Below are 11,574 nucleotides of genomic sequence, written 5' to 3'. Positions count from 1 at the left end.
AATAACGGGAATTTAAATGTGAGAAAGTAGAAGAGCATCAAAGGCAGAGCAGACTCTCCACAGTGAGAGCATGAGGCCTGGTGATTCCAATTACAAGCAGATTGTTGAAGGGCAAAGAAAAACATAGGGTATATTTCTTAGAACTGACAGCATTTTTTTTTTTCCAAATAAAAATATTTCTGTATCAACAACATTTTAAACCCCTTAGCCAGAGGTCTTTATAAAAGATAAAGTGAGGAGAGAAGTGACTAAAGCTTCTATGCACCTTCATAACTGATATATGTGATCGGTTGGTTCTCTTTTAGTTAATGCCTCTGGGAAAAAGAGCTGTCGGTAGCATGGGAGTTCTCAGATCTTGTATTCCTATAAGATTAAAGAGCAAAAGTCATTAATTAATGAACTATCCAGACCAGACATTTTACATATATAATAATAGTAACAATAACAATGATGGCTCACACTTATTAAACACTAGCTGTAATGCCAGGCACTGTTCTAAGCGCTTTACTGTATTATCTCATTTGATCTTCCCAAAAACCTAATTTTTGCCTTATTTTTCATAAAAGGAAGTTGAATAGCTTGCTGAGAAGTTATACAGCTGGCAAACGGTGGACCCAGGATTTGAATTAAGCAGTCTGACTCCAAGACCTAAACTCTTAACCCATGTGTGATATGTCATTTGATTTAAACCTCCTGGTAATCCTGTCCTGTGAGATGCTTTTTTTTTTTTTGGAAATCAGTAAAAAATTTATTATGTTAGAAAGTGATAAGTTCTACAGAGAAGAAAGAGTAAAGCAGGGTAGAGGCATAGGGAGTGCCTGCAGGGATAGTTGCAAAATTTTTTGAGTTGCTTTTTATAGCTAACAAATTTGTGGTTCAACTGGGTTAAACAGTTGAAACAGAGCTCAGTTTCAAATTCAGGTCAGCCTGTCTCCAAAACTCCTGTTCCTTCTACCACGGTTTCCCTATTAAAAAAAAAAGAGATGCCAAAGATGAAGTCGAGAGACAAGTCTGGGAAAGGAACTCTCTACAGACGCAAACCAGATGTCCCTGCCCCTGGAAATCTAGGAAACGGTGTCTGCAAACTCCTTTGTACATTTCATGCAAAGTCCCAGGAGGGGTCAAGGTGCTGTTTCTTCTCGGCCAGCTCTGCCTCCAGGTTCCTCCTCTGCTGAATCGTGGTTCCCGCTCTGCACTATGGACCCCTTTATGGAATTCAACCCCGGTCCCTTGATTTCCACAGCAGGCGCCAAGGGTATGTACTGGACAACCCTGCTCTTTAAAACAAAGTTTCCTTGACCTTTTCCTTCCACACACAAGCTCCAGCTTCCCCCTTATAACCCTCCTCTCTCTCTCCTTCCCCCTCCTCTCTTGGCCTTGAACCCGCGTCTCCCGAACAAGAATTCCTCCCACTTTCCCAGGCACAGCAGTTCAGGCTCATGACCCCTCTGCTACAAGACCCTCCCTGCTGCCTGCGATTTCCCATCCAGAAAGCTCCTCAAGGCATTTTACTTTCTGTGGTAGCTCTCACTCCCAGAGGAGGCATGACTCTGGCTTTTACAGGAGCAACTGGCCACCAAGAAACCTACCACGGGTCTTTCTATCAGGCATACTGTGGGCTGGGGAGGAAGTTCAAGGAACAAAAACTGAATGTCGGACTTCCCTGGCGTTGCAGTGGTTAAGAATCCACCTGCCGATGCAGGAGACACGGGTTGAGCCCTGGCCCGGGAAGATCCCACATGCTGTAGAGCAGCTAAGCCCATGCGCCACAACTACTGAGCCCGTGTGCCACAACTACTGAAGCCTGTGCTCCTAGAGCCCGTGCTCCGCAACAAGAGAAGCCACCGCAATGAGAAGCCCACGCACTGCAATGAAGAGTAGCCCTCACTCGCCGCAACTAGAGAAACCCTGCGTGCAGTAACAAAGACCCAATGCAGCCAAAAATCAATCAATCAATAATTAAATTTTATTTTTAAAAAAAAACTGAATGCCATGAAAATCTCAGCATACTTATTTTTTTAAAAAACTTAACAGTATCAAACTCGACAACACTTTACTTCCATTTAAAAAAACAGAACATACATGTTATATAACCTTGGCTGCCCCTGCTGCCTCTCCGTATCCTTCAGCCTCAGTGGCAAGCAGGGGAGAAAGGAATCTTGTTGACCAAGTCCCTTCGGCAGCCACGCGGCTCCTAAGACCTGCCAGTTCCCAGGAGGCTGCTTGCTGGCAGCCGGCCTGGGGGCCCTGGCACTCGCATGTCCCCTGCATATTCTTGCAGTGTCGTCTGTTAGTTCTGTACTTAGTCACCTAAAGAGACTTACATTTCTGAACTTTTTCACTTTAAAGGACACTAAGGCACCTGCTTAATGCTGCTGCATTGATAGCTTTTTTTTTTTTTTCCATTTGACTGTAAGCCTCAAACAGACTTCCTCCTGGAAAAGCAGCTATCAGTTTCAGCCAAACCTGCAAGAAGCTGTCTCTGTTAGCAGAGACTAGCTTGGCAGTGTCAAGAAGAGAATAAATAGGAAATTCCTAAGAGAGGAGTTTTAAGAAGGCAGGTAACTATAGTGTACCAGGAAGCACCTCAGCAGTCAGGCAGAATGGAAGGGGCATGGACTTTAGATATTGTCCTAGCTCTACCCCAGAGCAGCTCTGTGACCTGCGGGAAAGCATGCAGCCTTCTGACTCTTAATTCCCTTCTCTGAAAATGGAGACAATAACATCCACATGCTGGTATGAAGACTGGAGAGATGGACGTCAAAGCACCCAGCATATGCCAACCACGTGGGCGGAAGTAGCTATGACTGTTATTATACTGGTTACTAAATTTGATGTTTACTTTTAGAACATTTTTGAGTACCTACTATGTGCCAGGCCGTGGACCAGACACTGGGGAAACAGTGGGAAAAGGGTCAGACCCAATTTCTGGCCCAGGGAACTTTAATTCTTGAGAGGAAAAAATAGGATTTAAACACAGCTAATTTATTGATTAATAACAGCGGTGTCAAGTGCTACCAGTGTGGGATGCTGTGAAAATACTGAACAAAGACAGGTTGGCTAGCGTTGGTTTCCTAAGTGGGGAGCGGGGAGGGTGATGGGGGTTGAAGTCACCAGGAGCAAGCATGGTTGATGCTGAGACCTGAGTCGAGTGGGGAGAGCTGCGTGTAGGGTGAGCGCCAGGAGGGCAGCTCCGAGGAGGGCCAGGGCACCTGGTCATGAGCCAGAAAGAGGGAGAGAGCAAGAGGCAAGGCTGGGGGACACAGGGCTAGCAGGTCTTGCTCGGGACTGTGGACTGTAGTGGGAAATCATGAAGAAATATTTGCAGGGACGTGGAATGACCCAGCTTTCGTGTTAAATGTGTCACTCTGGCTGCTCTGAGGATGAGGCACTGGAGGGGACCCACGATGAAACCTGGAGCTGTAATTAAGAGGCTGTTGCCATAATTCAGGAAAGAGATAGTGAGATCTTAGACTGGGAATAACAGAGATGTGTTGAAATGGCTTCGTGGCTCTAGCCTCTCTCCTATTAAAATGTTTCTCAAACTTGCCTGATGATAAAAATCTATGACGTTTGGTAAAAATACAGGTTCCCAGAGTCCCATGCTGGGATGGGGCGGGGGTCTGGGAATCTGTTCTTTAAACAAACTTCCTGGGCTTCCCTGGTGGCACAGTGGTTAAGAATCCGCCTGCCAGTGCAGGAGATATGGGTTCAAGCCCTGGTCCGGGAAGATCCCACATGCCGCGGAGCAACTAAGCCCACAAGCCACAACTACTGGGCCTGCACTCTAGAGCCCACGAGCCACAGTACTGGAGCCCATGCTCCGCAACAAGAGAAGCCACCGCAATGAGAAGCCCGCGTAACACAACGAAGAGTAGCCCCCCGCTCACCGCAACTAGAGAAAGCCCATGCACAGCAACAAAGACCCAATGTAGGGCTTCCCTGGTGGCGCAGTGGTTGGGAGTCCGCCTGCCGATGCGGGGGAACCGGGTTCGCGCCCCGGTCTGGGAGGATCCCACATGCCGCGGAGCGGCTGGGCCCGTGAGCCATGGCCGCTGAGCCTGCGCGTCCGGAGCCTGTGCTCCGCAACGGGAGAGGCCACGGCAGGGGGAGGCCCGCATACCACAAAAAAAAAAAAAAAAAAAAGACCCAATGCAACCAAAAACTAATTAAAAAAAAAAAAAACTTCCTGAAGGATTCCTTTCACTAGGCAAGTTTGTCCCGTGTTACCCCGCAGTGTACACTGAGAAACAGACCTTCCTTTCCCATGTAAAATAATTCAGTGTTTCTAGAGATGGTGCTTTTCATGACCCCAACCAGTGGAGGATCCAGGTGTAAACTCACAGGTCACAGAATGCTTTCCCTACTTAGAACTAAAAGCACTTCAGCTGTAAAAGCTCCAACGTTTAGATTATCTACATCCATGTTTTTTAAGTGTGTTCCTTGATATATGAGGGGCTTTTGTGTTTGTTTGTTTTGTTTTGTTTGCAGTATTAATAGATGTACAGCTGTCAAGAGAGGCCAGAAGGAGGTACTCCAGCAAGATCTGCCGGGAACAACAGGAGTGCAGAGCAATGGATGGAGCGAGAGTCTAGCTCGATCTACATTCTATAAACGTCCTGCAGAGCTCAGCGCACCTCCCCAGCCCATCAGTTGCTGACCCGGGGACTTTATTACTTGCCCCCAACCTCTGCCAGCTCCTGAAGAGGAAAACATCAAGACCTTATATGGATTATATCCTTGGAAAATGCTTTTCAGTATTGGCCTAATTGCGTGTGATCCAGTTAGAGCAAGAAGGAAACTTTTTGCACTCTATCCAGTTATCTTCTTTATCAATTCATCCGCACGGAGAGCATGCACAATGGGTAGAAGAACAAGTTTAGGTATCAGTTTACCAACGTTCAAATCCTGGTTCTTTCATTTATTAATTGGAGAAGTTACTTAATCTCTTTGCTCTTCAGTTTTCTCATCTGAAAAATAAAATGATTACGGTGTACTAGTTTGCTAGGGCTGTCATAGCAGAGTACTACAGATTGAATTGAGACAGGAAGGAAGGGGGCATGGCACAACCTTTTTTTTTTTTTTTTTTTCCATGCTGGGTGGCATGTGGAATCTTAGTTCCCCAACCAGGGATGAAACCCCCGCCCCCTGCATCGGCAGCTCAGAGTCTTAACCACTGGACCGCCAGGGAAGTCCTAAGGGCACAACCTTTAAAAGAATGACAGCCTCTGAGGATATGACAAAACTGGTTACCACCATGTGCTTGCTTCAGCAGCCATATACTAAAATTGGAACTACAAGAGATTAGCATGTTCCCTGCGCAAGGATGACACACAAATTTGTAAAGCGTTTCATAGTTTTGTTTTAAAAAAAAACTGGTTACAAACAGTTAGGCCCAAGATGGAGGAAGATTCAACTTCCAGTAGACCTTGAGCCACCCTATACACTCATTGTAATATATTAGCATATGCTAAATGACTCACCCACAGGTGCCATGACAGTTCCCAGGCTGACCATAAAAGGCCAAAAAGTGGGTGATGGCCCAGTTCCTGGAAATTACTAACCCTTCTTCAAAATAGCTAGAATATTCTTCCCACTTGTTAGCATATGAAATTACCCAGCCAATAAAAACTAACCACCCCACAACCTGGGGCCACTCTCACCTTCTGAGACAGACTACATTCTGCCTATAGGATGTGTATCTCTCTAAACTTGCTTTTCCCTTTTCTATGGCTCATGCTTGAATTCTTCCCTGTGCAAAGCCAAGGACCCTCACTTGGTGGCCTGTCCCAAGGACTTGGCTGAGACCTGAGATGTAACCATTTTCTCGTGCCCCATTCTCCTGCAATAGAATAGCTTAGACAACAGAAATTTATTGTCTCACAATTCTGGAGACTAGGAGTCTGAGATCAAGCTGTCAGCAGGGTTGGTTTTTGCTGAGGCCTCTCTCCTTGGCTTGCAGATGGCCATCTTCACCCTATGTCTTCACATGGTCTTCCCTCTGTGTATGTCTATGCCCTCATCTTGAAACAAAGCACGACACTGTGAGGGCCTCCCAGGTACAAATCCTTTCTCTGCATTGCTCCCTCCTCCCCCAATTTCTTGTTTGTAAGAAACAAGAGTTCATTCAGCCTCCTTAACTTTCCCTGAATTCCAAAGGGCAGATTCAAACAGTTGCTAATCAGGGAAGAGAGGGAATGTAGAAATAGGGGAGGAGCAGTCAAGAAACCAGGTGGGGCAGGGTCCTGCTTCCTCCCCAGGGAATATCCATAACAAAGTACCTTTGAGCTCTTCCTCAGGAACTAAGCCCCCCACCCCCACCCAGGTGGAAGATGGTAACTTCAGGCTGAGCCTAAGATTCCTGGACCACCCCCCTGTTACCTCACCACCAACCAATCATTAAAAGTCACACACACTGCAGCCGTCACCCCAAATTTTGCCTTTAAAAACTCTTCCCTGAAAACCATCGGGGATTTAGTGTTTTTTGAGCACCAACCACCCATTCTCCTTGCTTGGCCCTGCAATAAACCTTTCCCTGCTCCAAACTCTGACATTTCAATTTTTTTCACCTCACTGTGTGTTGGGCACCTGAACTTGGGTTTGGCAACAGCTGGAAAACCTCTGTTGCTGGGGACATACGCTGCATTCGCCTTTGCATGTTTCTCACTGACTTAAAAATTAAAACCTGCCATTCAGACTCTTCTCACATCAATCTATTGAGTGGAATTCTTTAAGTCCCAAACTCATGTGAGCTGTGCTTTCTCATTTCAGTCATGCACCAGTATGGTTTGTTTGACCAAGCCTAGATGGTTGAGAAATCTGTGACGTTCAGGTCAGGACCCACTCAACAGGGTGAGCCAATCAATAGGGTCAGGACCCAAACTGAGGAAACGTCAACTTCAGGGAGGAAAGGCACTCCAGCACCCACTCCTATCAAATAGTCATAGGATGGAGAAGCACATGAGAAAATATATCAAGAATACCTTTGTTTTTTGACAAAGTATTGCATAGGGTGATCTGTTGACTTTATCCATCTTTATTTTGGTGCTATTTTGTGTCTGTCTTTTATTTAAAGACCATTCGTGGTACTTAGTTAATATTATATATTCCACATTGTGAAATAAGTTAAACAATGGGGAAATGATCTTTTATGTAACAGTTAACTTGCTTTCCCATAAAAGATAATGAGTCTAAATATCTCTCACCTAAAGAAATAGTTAAAAATGTAAGTTGGCAGTCAACACACAAGGGCTAAATGGCTGTAAGAACTTTCATCTTCAAAACAAGGTACTAAGTCTTTAAATGGATTTTCCCTTTCAGTCAGTCCGTCAGCAAATATTTATCAGTCTACCATATGCCAAGGGCTGTGCTAGTGCTGGGGTACAATGATGAACAAGATAGATAAAGACCAAACAAAGAGGGGATTAAGACAGAGGTACAGGGGAGAGATTAGTTTTTTAAATTCATTAAGAACTATTTGAGACAGAATAGTCAAGAATGACCTCTCTGAGGCTGACTGTGATGTTTAAACTGAAACTGAAGCAAATGCAGTCTTTGAAGTGATTAAGGACAAGGGAGACGGGTGTGGTGTGTGTGTTTGGTGGTGGAGGGTGTCCAAAATGAGCCTGGAGAAGAAAGCTGGAAGTCATTGATGGGTTTTAAGGAGGGAAGGAACATGATCTCGCTGCATAGGGTGGGAAGGGGAAGCAAGGAAATGAGTTAACAGAGCATACTTGCATAGTCTTGCAAGATGCCGAAGGCTTACACAGGGTGGTAGTTGATAGGGTGATAGCACATAGATTTACGATGTATTTTGAAGTGGCGGCAACAGGACTTAAAAATAATTTGACAGGGCTTCCCTGGTGGCGCAGTGGTTGAGAGTCCGCCTGCCAATGCAGGGGACACGGGTTCGTGCCCCGGTCCGGGAAGATCCCACGTGCCGCGGAGCGGCTGGGCCCGTGAGCCATGGCCGCTGCGCCTGCGCGTCCGGAGCCTGTGCTCCGCAACGGGAGAGGCCACAGCAGTGAGAGGCCCGCATACCGCAAAAAAAAATAAAAATAAAAAAATAAAAAATAATTTGCCATGGGAATGGAGTTGAGAAAAAGATTACCCAGGACTCCCAGGCTTCTGGCTGAGGATCATTTCCCTCAGTTTATTTCCTTCAAGTCACTTACCACAATTAAAGCAACTTAAGCCATGATCTTGTTATTTTATTTGTTTAGTTGTTTACTCTGTCCATCAAGAATAATGCTGTCCAATTGAAAAGTAATGCATGATCCAGTAATCCCACTCCTGGGCATATATTCAAAGAAAACCATAATTCAAAAAGATACATGCACCCCATGCTGTCCAATTGAAAAGTAATGCATGATCCAGTAATCCCACTCCTGGGCATATATTCAAAGAAAACCATAATTCAAAAAGATACATGCACCCCAGTGTTTACAGCAACACTATTTACAATAGCCAAGACATGGAAGCAACCTAAATGTCCACTGACAGATGAAAGGATAAAGAAGATGTGGTACATATATACGATGCAATATAACTCAGCCTTTAAAAAAAATGAAATAACGCCATTTGCAGCAACAGGGATGGACATAGAGATCATCATATTAAATGAAATAAGTCAGAAAGAAAAAGACAAATAGCATATGATATTGCTTATATGTTAAAAACAAAGACGCAAATGAACTTATAAACAAAACAGAAATAAATAGACCCACAGACATAAAAAACAAACTTATGGTTACCAAAGGGGAACGGGAGGGGAGGGATAAATTAGGAGTTTGGGATTAACATATACACACTACTATATATAAAAGAGATAACCAACAAGGACCAACTGTACAGCACAGGGAACTACACTCAATATTTTGTAATAACCTGTAATGGAAAAGAATCTGAAAAAGAATATATAGATATATATATAAAGAATATATATATGTATTACTGAATCACTTTGCTGTACAACTGAAATTAACACAGCATTGTAAATCAACTCTACTTCAACTTAAAATTTTTTTAAAAAGTAATGCAAAACACATAGGTAATTTTAAATTTGCTAGTAGTCACGTTAAAAAAGATGTGAAATTAGTTTTCATGATATATTTTACTTAAACCAATATATCCATAATATTATTTCAATAAGCAAACAAAATAAGAAATAATGAGAGGGGCTTCCCTGGTGGCACACTGGTTAAGAATCCACCTGCCAATGCACGGGACATGGGTTCGAGTCCTGGTCCGGGAAGATCCCACATGCTGCAGAGCAAACTAAGTCCGTGTGCCACAACTACTGAGCCTGCGCTTTAGAGCCCGTGCTCTAGAGTCCGCGAGCCACCACTACTGAAGCCCATGCGCCCACAGCCCATGCTCTGCAACAAGAGAAGCCATCGCAATGAGAAACCCACGCACTGCAACGAAGAGTAGCCCCCGCTCGCCGCAACTAGAGAAGGCCCGCGCGCAGCAACGAAGACCCAGCGCAGCCAAAAATAAATAAGTGAAATAAATGTATTTTAAAAAGTAATGAGAGATCTTACTCTTCTTTTTGTACTGAGTCTTCAAAATACAGTGTGTATTTTACACTGACAGTGCACCTCAGTTCCGACTAGCCACATCTCAGGTCCTTAATAATCGCCTGTGGCTAGTGGCTATGCACTAGACAGTGCAGATCTGGAGCAGGAGCCACTGAAGGCAGGCACATTCAGTCTAGTTCACTGTTTCTCTCCAGCAACTGAAACATTCAGTGGCACACTGAGAATTTGGTATGTTTTGAATGAATGAATAAATGCCTGGCGATGGCGGCTTTATTGGAGGCTGTAGTTTTGGGAGTGGGTTCAAAGCTTCCATTTTGGACCCGTTAGGTATGAGGTATCTACAAAACCTCACAGTGGAGATGTCAAGAAAGGAAGTGCAGATGTGAATCTGGGACTGAGAAGAGAAATCTAGGTGGAGGTATAATTTTGGCATCTTGATGGGTTCTGAATCCAAGGGAATTATTTCTGGGTTGCCTTGGGAAAGAGTGCAAGAGCAAAGGAAAAGCCTAGGATCCTACTCTCAGAGATACCAAGTTAAATGTTGAGAATGTTGAGTGAGAGAAGAAGAAAATCAAGAAAGTGTGGTCCTGTCAAGAAATCAAGAGGGGAAGCGTTTCAAGGAGAAAGGAGTAGTCAACCCTACTGAAAGGTCCGGTTAAAAACTAATAAAAGAACGAAGAAGACAAGAGCAATGAGATCTTAATAATCCTGACATTCCACAGTCATGATCTCTTTTTAGCCCTCCTCATAATGCTTTCAGTCAGAGAATGATTGGGGTTTCTTTTTAACACAAAATTTGAACATTTTAAAGAAGTTTGGCCTCCAAAAGATCAAGAAAACCAGCTAGTTTATGGAAGAACCAGCTCAAGAATCCAAGACCCTTAGTCCAGCATTATTTAAAGAACATACTTTAAAGCACTGGAAATAACAAGGGACCGTGGAGGTTTATGGAGGGAACATGACTATATCTGTGACTTCCCCAGGTCTAGGTGGTTTGAGAGCAGGTGTACACTTCTTTCAGGTATGGAGCTAGGCCAAGGTTACATGATTGGGGTTTGTTGCAAGTTTCCTAACTGCCTTCTGCTCTTCACTGATGACAGAATTCTTAACACACTGTTCGTCATAGAACTCCATTTCTCAACCTGTCTTAGGCAATGTTATTCTACTACTCCTGCAGGGCATTAATATTAATTAAAAACAACTTTATTCAAGAGAAAGGTCAGTTACAAACATTTAGCAAGTGTGTTCTTATGGGTAAATCAGGCTTTCTCTGCTGTCTTTCAAAACACAAGGAATGAAATGATCTCATCTGAACTCTGTGGCTGAGTAGTTGTGTGACCCTGAGCGAGACTTTACCGTTCCTGTACCTAGCTGTTCTTATCTACAAAACAGAGGGGTTAAACCAGATGATCTCTACTTCGTCAAATAATTTATGATTTAACGTTTTAGTTAATTAGGTTTCCTTCTGTCCACGTGTTTAACTTCAAATTTGATCAGTGTGAGAAGATCATCCTAAAGAAGTCAAGAAACCTAGGAATGAATTCCAAGTTCACCATCAGGTAGATCTGTAATCGCCGTTCGAATATGTTAAAGGGGGTGGTAAGTCTCAGGCTCATCTCCCGCAGGCTGGTTTTGAGGACTGAACCAGATAAGTCAAGTGAATGTTTTGTAATCTGTATTGTTTCAGAGAAATTAGAAGTGCAATTATTGTTAAAGCAGATGTCTGAAACACGGTATATATTATCCCTCCCAACAAATAACAGGCTGAGTCCCTGTTATTTATCCTTAGGGCATAAGACTTGTTACTTTTGTTGAGTAGATTATGGTATTGGAATATGCTCAGAATGAGAATGGAGATGAACCTCCTGATGTCTCCAGAGAGCACCTCTCTTTGAATGTTTACAAGGAAATAATGGGAGAAAGAAAGAGGGAAGGAAGGAAGGAAGGAAGGGAGGGAGGGAGGAAAGAAAGAAGAAAGAAAAAGAAAGAAAGACAGAAAGAAAGAAAGAAAGAAAAGAAAGAAAGAAAGAAAAGA

At 43.8% G+C, this 11,574-nt stretch overlaps 1 pseudogene; it reads left to right on the top strand.

Moving 5' to 3' along the window:
• Positions 1–5,261: 5,261 nt before the first annotated feature.
• Positions 5,262–5,361, top strand: LOC112063801 (uncharacterized; annotated as a pseudogene).
• Positions 5,362–11,574: the final 6,213 nt, after the last annotated feature.

Source organism: Physeter macrocephalus, chromosome 7, assembly GCF_002837175.3.
Source record: "Physeter macrocephalus isolate SW-GA chromosome 7, ASM283717v5, whole genome shotgun sequence".
Lineage (NCBI taxonomy): Eukaryota > Metazoa > Chordata > Mammalia > Artiodactyla > Physeteridae > Physeter > Physeter macrocephalus.
This window is presented reverse-complemented; position numbering and strand designations above follow the sequence as displayed.